Source organism: Poecilia formosa, unplaced genomic scaffold (genome assembly GCF_000485575.1).
Source record: "Poecilia formosa unplaced genomic scaffold, Poecilia_formosa-5.1.2 Scaffold88, whole genome shotgun sequence".
Classification (NCBI taxonomy): domain Eukaryota; kingdom Metazoa; phylum Chordata; class Actinopteri; order Cyprinodontiformes; family Poeciliidae; genus Poecilia; species Poecilia formosa.
Window position 1 is genome coordinate 655,137 of NW_006800027.1, and position 8,870 is coordinate 664,006.

The window sequence follows — 8,870 nt, forward strand, 5'->3', positions numbered from 1 at the left end:
CCCCACCGCTACTTTATATATCGTCAAACTTCTGACTTTTTGGTGATTTCTGTGGTGGAATTATTTTTGTAAAAACCTGTGACAGGATTTGGATGAAGTTTATAGGTATCTACAAAATACTTCTCATAACATATTAACACGTCTGTGCCTCCAGAAAACCTCACCTAAACGCCTTAATCTTTCCAGATATAGGAAGCGAATTAGATGGGAAGTGTGATGTTTGCTGGGGAATTATGCGTGCATCCTTACACGCAAGTGAAGGGAAAACATCTTTAGTAAAAAAATAAATAAATAAATAAAAAAATGAGGGTACGTCATTGTCCTGCTTTGTTGTTTACTCCTGGCTTAAATTTCACCTTGTACATGGGGCAGCCCCTCTCAGCCACAGGATGGGCATTGTTCTGGGAGCCTGCAGTCACCTTCTTTCTTACCGCCGCCACTGCCCCATCCACGGACCCCCCATGATCTTTGTTTTTACTCCTGCCCTCAAACGGCTTAGATTGCTGCCTGATGTTCCTTCCTCTTGTCCCATTGTTTCAGTGTCTCCTCTTAAGTATGACTTCTCTTCTCGATGTTTGTGCGTTGGAGCAAATATGGGGCGGGGGTGGGAGAGTTTGGGTGTTGGGGTATATAGAGTGCATGTGAAGTTTTATGGTTAACCACATGTGTTTTTCAATCTCTGAGCTTCCATGTTTTTTTCCCAGGGTGAAGGGTTTGTGAATAATACGTGTAGAGAGAGAAAAAGCCCAAACGGGGGGGGACATGTGGTTCTGGTTTGGGGCTCAGCGTGCAGCAATGGTGCGTCTGGTTTCTCTTTGCTCCGACTTGCATTCGCAACCTAAACATCCCGATGATTATTAAACTATATGGATGCCCTCAAAGCTCCTTCGATGTGAACCAGAAACGGATAAACACACATTAGATGCGCGCTCTTCTGCAGGAACTTAACTGTCGGAAGTACAGGCTTTTTTTTTTTCCTTTCACGTTTCTACTTTATCTCTTGTCTATATGTATATCCAAGGTCAGGTTTCATGTTGGTTGCAGCTGTGTGCGAGCATATTAACATGATTCCTCTGGGCGCCATCAATTCACAATATGTGCAGTGAATCATATAAACAACAACTTCAGCACAATCAAGAATAAAATTGAAAAAATGTGTTTCAGGTTTTAGATAGTGATGGTTTAGAAAATGGAGAAGTTACAAGATAATCCAGATTTATACATTATGCTGGAAGTTTTGGCTATGATGGGAGGAAGTTTTTTTTTTTTTCGTTGTATAAAAATAAAGTCAGATGAAGCAAAATAAAAAAAAGAAAAGCTATTTAAAAGCAAAGTGTACTTTCTGCAGAGGCAAGGCGATCAATTACCCAGGCACTTCAGCAGGTGATGATCATGTTGAGTTTTTCTGCAAAGTTGCTGTTTTCTATCCTTTGGAGCTTCCATTCTTATGGATGGATATAAAATATGACTTGAAAATGGTTGGGAAATTTTTTTTTTTTTTTTTTTTTTTTTTTTTACTAAAACTCTGCAGACATTTGACAACAATAAAGGCTGAAATCACTTTGGAGTTGTTTTTAATAGTTAAACACTCCAGTGTACATGATGTACTGTAATGCACCACAAGAGTGCAGTTGTTGGGAAATCCCTTCTGGTCAGCGGGGTTTATCATGACAGCACCAGAGTATTTCTTCATCTCTTAAACTGTGCAACGTTTTGAGCCAGCGGACGCTGCATGCAGCTGGATTTGGACTGATTTTTTTAATTTTTTTTTTTCTTTCTCCAGCACCATTGATGTTTACGTTTAGGCTCATGTTGTTGGTGCTGAGTAATTCTAGTCGAGTGCGGAGGGAGTTGCGTATGCCTTGTTGATGTTGACACAGATGCTAACATGATGTTTTGGTTTGGTCCACCTTTATTTCCCCGCTGTAGCTGCATGAAAAACCTTAATACACCCAAATTGCAGAGTTTAATGGAGTCCTCTCTGTTTTGATCCCCTGATTTAAAGCTGCCACACAAATGCACGATTCTGCTTGTGTCACACATAAAAGGGCACTGCATTTGTTTGGTACGTTTTCACACTGAACTGTTACTGTTGTACCGGATATTTCTCACTCAAATATTTGTACTGTGACACCACTACCCACTGGACATTGATGGCTACAAAACATGAACTGTAAGGACATGCTTATCTGGATTCTTCTTGTAAAAAAAAAAAAAAAGCATGAACGACTGAAGATTTCTCTACGTGACACTTCCAGGGGTCGTAAATATGTTGCAAAACAGAGATTTAGAGAGAATATGATGCAACATGCGAGAATTGCATTGAAAATAAGTCATCAGGAGTACACCTAATAGTGAACAGATGCAGAAGAAAAGGAATTAAATAATTAATTTACAAAAAAAATAAATAAATCCTAAGTAAATCTTTTGGATAAAATGTTTTTCAAGACAAACAGGCCAGGAGGAGTGACCTAATGTCAGATTGATTAAGACGGAAGAGAGAGAAGAAATCTGTGATCCAGATGAAAAAAAAAAAAAAAAAATCTCCAAATGTGGAAAATGAGCTTTAGTGCTTGTGTGTGTATGTGTGTGTCTGTGGCTGGGTGTGGATCAGAGCCGAAGTAAACAAACCCGCAGCTTAGCACCGTGTTTGATCTGCTCAACTATGAAACACTGAGCGGAGTAAACAGAAAAATAAGGCTGGGTCAGCTACAGAGGACGGGGCTGTGAGGAGTGTGAGCGTTTAGTAACTACACCTCATAAAAAGTTGCCTGGTCCAAACCCCCCCCCCCAACCCCCAAGAAAAGCTGTTTCTTGGCACGTCATCACTTCACTTTGAGTTATGCTGAAACGCTCCGAAATGAAACTCAGACCCCATTTTTTGATGCGAGATATTCAGGTCCAACATATTTTATGATTGTAGTGGATGGCCCCGTCTGAAAAAGCTGCAGGTTTTTGTCTCATCTTAGAACATTTACCTGTTACTTTTTATATTCCGGCAGCAAATCGGAAAACGGTGTTACTAATCAAGTTGGTCTGCAACTGTAACGTCAGCTGGTTGGTTATGCAGGATCTGGACCGACTGAATCGAAGTTCACAAACAAACTTAAAGAAAAAGTTAGAAATAAAACTAGAAACAAGAGTACTTAATGTTTGGCATCACAGTCCCTGGGAAAAGTTTCTGTTCATAGAAAATATGGTGAAAAATAATTTCAACGCATTAAAAAAAAAAAAATCCATCCATCCATCCATATATATAAACCAACAATGAATTGGAAATAAAGAGCAAACAAAACATGCAAACCACAAAAAAAAATTAACAAAAAACAAAAACAAACAAATAACGAGCGAGCTGAATGAATCGAGCATGTCGTTTTTTTTTTCTTTGAAATAATTTTATGATTTATTTTACGTCACAGCCTTTCCAACACGCAGCCCGAGTTTAAAGCAAACAGCGACAGGAATGATAAGAAAGGGGGAAACGCTGCATAGTCGACAGATATCGGAACAGAGGGTAAATGAGAGAAGAGGACATGAACACACCAAAACAAGGTTTCCAAAATATTTATTTACAGAAAACGTCCAAAACGATGCAGACTTGCAAATGGATGAAGTAGAAGAAAAAATCCATGTCGACAGGAATTTTGATGCTTGCGCCTGTAGCTGCATGCAAGATTAGATTTTTATTTTCCTCATATTTTAGCCAGCGAGGAGCTGAACGAGCAAATCAAGGTGCACCTCAATCATTTTGTTCAACAATTCAAACATCAGAATAAGCTGCAGATCAAAGCTAGAGGAACACGACACTCCATTTATCAGCCTCCTGACATCCAGCATCAGAGACACGGCGATACTTTGGTGAACCTTGACTACCTTTGATTGCTCGTTACTCATCTGAAAAAAGAAAGAAGAAGAAGAATCTTAACAGTGCGCCTCTGCCTGTTTTTTTTTTTTTTTCCCAGCCTTGAAGAAGTTAAAATTAGTCTTTTAAAAGGCAGAATTCAAAGCTGGCAGCATGAAAAGGAGGGCAGAATGAAATGTCGGCACTGCGGTGTTAAAAGGGAGATGGGAGATGAGAGATCCTACTGTCTGACTTTGGTGTGACTTCAAAAGGCTGTGTTTAAAGCGGCAGGCCTTAATGCTGGCCTGATAGCAGAACTGTCACGTCTGTGTGACCTCCCACAGCTGGCCAGCCGGGGACACAGGACTCACGCCGTGCCTCTGTGCGTGTGTGTGTGTGTGTGTGTCTGTGTTTGGTGGTTTCTTGATGTCTGCACATGAGCTTGTTTGCTTTTTGAATGTTTGTGTGCAGGCACTCTTGTGGCTCTCCTCACTGTGTGTCTTGATGTGATTGTCTGCGTTGCCCTTTAATGTTTGTGTTTTTGATGTCTGTGAATGTGAATTTATGCGTGTTTGTGTGTGCAGAGGTTGAAGATCTAAGCCTGGCTCTGCCCTCTCTCCCTATGCACAGGGGTCTCTCTCTTTTTTTTTTTTCCCCCTTCTTGTTAAGATTCAAACACTGATAGGCTTTGAACTGCAGCTGTGGACTCTGCAGTTATTTCACCACTTTAGCTCGAATAGTTAAAGTTCCCATTATGCTGCCCATTACCGCTGCTGCCGTAGCAAACCATAGCTGCTCATTTCGATGAAACTAAATTAAAAAAATTAAATAACTGTTGAATTCTAACCCAAAGTTGTTGTTTTTTTCCCACCTTTGACCTTTGGCAAATAAAAACCTCTTCCTTATTAGTCTTAGAGGAAATGTATAATAAGCAAAGGTTTAAGTCGTGTAGCAGTGACACATCTCTATTGCCGACTGCAAATCAAATCGCACCACATGAGGATGTTCAAGTAGATGATGGAAGAACGTTTGCACATAAAGTCCATGCAGAATGACTAAATGCCACCAGGCTAAATAAAGACAGTGACTCAAGTCTAAAAACAGTAACAAAGACTCCTTAACATGGCAAGATGGAGCAAAGTATTAAGTATTAAAGGTGGATAAGTGGTGCTAAGGTCTTGAACGTACAGATACGCGTTCTCATAGGTGGAGAGATGGGGCCAAGAGGCGGTGAGCAGTGCTGACCTCTGATTGGCCGCCATATTGGCGTTACCCAAATACCAGTTATCTGATTCCTTACAGACGACAACAAGCTGCAAGCTATTACCAATTAATATTTACTTTTAAATTTGTGTTGATTCTCACGTAAAATAAAACAAAGGCGGTTACATGAGTCAATGCTAAGTTGATACGCAACTGATGTGCTTAATGATGCAAAACAAACGCTGAGTTAAAAGCTTTTCTCTATGATAAAATGTCTTTGGCTGCTTTTTATATTCATCTTGGTTTAGACCAACCAAAGCTGTCTGGTCCAAAAGTGGTCTGAGCTTAGATTTATAATTAAATATCAATAAAGTCCACAAGACCTCTGACAGCTGGGAACCTCTTGATATTCCTTAATCTCATCCGTCATCTGCAGGTCGGACAAATTTGTCATCATTTCCCACCTCTTTGGCTCACTCGATCTCTTTTCAAGAGGAAAAAAGTGCAAATGTTTTTAGAAAGCCCACCGCATACACACAAACATCTGACACACGCTTGCTTTGTTTTGCACCTGCGTGAAGCACCCGACATTTTTCCAATCTCCCTGATTTGTGTTTTAAAGGCTCCTGGATGTGCTCATCAGGCGGCGGAGTAAAAAATTTCCAGCGGCCCACTCCCGGCTCCCGACCGCGCGTTCGCTCGGCGGACAGCGGGAGAGCACAGGAAACATCGGGGGATGCTCCTGTCACACCCCGATCTCCGCTTTGATGGGTCACATCAAAACAAGTTCCTATCTGAGCGTCGTCCTCAAAGGCAAAACTGGGGGAGGTATTGGCGTGTGCGTGCGTGTGACAGATACACACCGAGCAAAGGGAAGCGGAGCAGGCTCACAAAGATCCACATAAACAGTGTCCTTGTTCTACCGGACTCAGCTGTTGATAAGGTTCAAAGGTCCCAGGTGTGGCAAGTGCTCGTACAGCGGCGTGTGTTTGGGGCAGATGCAAACTGTCTGACCGAGATAATGAACTTCTGAAGGGATATTAAACCTTGTAAGACGGACAGTGTCCTGTCATCCCGTCGCTTGGTGTGAATCTGCATCACAAACTTCAAAACTGCAGTTTTGGGTGAAATTGACATAGTCAAAGACTCTCTGATGTGAACCACACTAAGCAAAACGGCATCATCAAGCTCCAAAACTGGAGTCAGCCCTGAACCTGCTGTCTCTTTCTTTCTTTCTTTCTTCATGCTCAGTTGTTTTCCTCCTCTGACGTTTCTTGTTACCCAGTTCAAATGAAGGCGGCCAAAGAAGTCAGTTTTTTATGTGACAAACATGTTTATCTTATGGCATAGGCAGCATTGTTGCTGGTTTAAGATTTCCTGAAGTACAAAGTGCATATCGTACGGTGACCATACGTACGATAACCCAAAAGGGAACACTGGTTACGAAAACACTTCAATGAAACGATCATCATCGGCTGATTTTAGTCATTTTTAACACATCAGTATTGGTCTGATGAGTAAAAGTGGGCCGAGATGAACAATCAATGTTTTTTTTGTTTTTTTTTCCACGCTTGTGTGTTAGACCATGATTTGCTTCTAGTCCGAATTTCTCCTGCGTCTTTGGAAACTCTTTAACGCTTGTGCATGGACTCTGTACTATTCAGTCCTGCTGCTTCCCTAATATGTCGTTTGGTTTTATGTGTCTGTATGCCTCTCTCATCTCCAGCAGTGCCTGCCCTCCATTCTCCAGTCTCCATTGTGGCCCAAATGAAAGCGATCCGACTTAATGTGTCGGCACAGGGAGCGGCCCGCTCATTAAAAATGCTAATGTCTCCCGATGGGGCTTTGATGCAAGACCCGGGGACACAACAAAAGCCGGCCGAGGTCACAGAAGGTCTGTGTAATCCTTTGTCTGGGTCCTGACGCAGGGAGACACCCAGTTGAGGGCCCTGACAGTCGCAATTAATCATGTCAGGGACGCCTCACTCAGGTCCAACTTGTCCTGTTTTAATTAGCCAACGCTACACACACACACACACACACACATACGAATCCACCACACCATCAAAGGCACAACAAGCAAGTTAAAAACCACACAAATAACAATCCTCTTACGTCTTGAAAGACTTGATGGGGCCGTCAGATCGCCAGGCTGCCTGATGTGTGTGATGCTTAGTGGAAGTGGTCACACTCTGATGTGTGTTTGAGAGGAAAGACGTAGGATCCTGGGAGCTTCTGGCCACAAGAAGGTTCTGGACCCGTTAATGGAAACCTTTTAAGAGAAGAGCCGATGCTGTGTCTTTGTGTCATGTGAAGCATAGTGATACTGCAGGGAAATGTTTCGTTTTGGTGTTGAGATGTTCCTTTGAAAGTATTACCTCATGAATGTTTTCCATTTTAAGGAGATACCCAAGTAAGCATTTCATATTTTTAGGTAACTTGCTGATGTTTTAATGACGTTTTGCTCTTGAGCGAGAAGCTCCACTGTGGATATGCATGGTACATTTTCCTAATAAGCGAAAAAGAAATGGTTAAAAACAAAACATTTTCAAAGAAGAATCTATGAACTAGACTGGAGTTATTTTGTCATGTTACAACCAGATATTACAACAGATAATCTGAAAAATCTAGCATCAGGTCAGGATCAGTTCACTTTACTTTGATACCTTTAAAAAAATTATTATGTTTGTTTAGATAACTTATTTGAAATCGAGGTGGGAAGAAGTACAGACTTATTTAACTCGGCACCCTCTTTTATATCTGCATGTGTATATCTAATGGTAACTATAATTAAACAGGCTGCATCATTTCTGAATTTAGCCATTAGTATCACACTGGAGTAAAATATGACTGAGGTTTTACCCCCCTCTGAAAACATTTGCAGTGGAATGAGTGGAAACATTTCCCTTTCAACAGCATAACCTCTGGTCTCTACAGTTTGCTAACGGAGTGTGTTGTAAGAAAAATGAAAAGAAAGAAAATGATGCAACTCGGTTGTAAACATCTCCAAGTTCCAATGTTTCTTCTCCAAATGTGCTGCTTGAATCAAATTCAAAATGACCAAGTGTTTGGAGACAGCTTTCTCCGTGTTGTGTTTTTAATATTTCAACACGGCGTTTTGGAAATCACAGCGGACTTTCCCCTTTTTATAGAAATGTGCTCGCACGTGCTCCCCGCACAGAGTGTGACTTGAATACGTTTGTAATTTTACTGCATCTACATAGTTTGAGTGAAATTGTAATTCAGTTCATGTGGGCTGATGTCGAGCTTCCCTCAGGAGCTCCGTTCAAACTTCTGAATCGGTTGCACACACCAGAAGGCTTAACTCACAACACCTGAGCAATGTGTCACTTTTGACTTTTTTATTTTTTTTGTATATTTTTAGCTCCTCCAACCTCGAACTGTTGGCTGAAAGCTACTGTGCCTTGTCACCGTACAGTGTAGTGAGGAGCTGTTCTCTCTCCTCTGGAGCCGGTGTTTGCTCTCAGTCCTGACAGCAGAACTGCGTGGCGGGAAGGTGACAGGCAACTCAGACCACCATGCACCTCTAACATCAACACACTTCATATTGTTTTAGATTTTTTTTTTTTTTTTTTTTTTTACAAAGAATTGATTTAAAGGGGTTCATATATAACCATGCAGCACTTTCTCAGATTATTATTCTTAAGCAATTTTGAAAACCGTTTTATTGTCCTCCCGCTTCACAACCTTGCGTGGGTTGATCAGGCAGGGCCCACCTGTGGCATTGGCAGCATAGGCAAATGTTGCAGGGTGCCAGCATTCCAGGGGCGCCATAATAAAGGGCCTTTTACGTAAATATAAAAGA

The 8,870-nt window shown here is 41.4% G+C and overlaps 1 long non-coding RNA gene across 1 annotated transcript; it reads left to right on the forward strand.

Moving 5' to 3' along the window:
* Positions 1–1,782: 1,782 nt before the first annotated feature.
* LOC107836813 (uncharacterized) lies at positions 1,783–5,743 on the forward strand. The gene is made up of 3 exons (XR_001662775.1): positions 1,783–2,065; positions 3,436–3,514; positions 5,667–5,743. It is a non-coding gene; the product is annotated as an uncharacterized LOC107836813 (long non-coding RNA).
* The last annotated feature ends 3,127 nt before the right edge of the window (positions 5,744–8,870 follow it).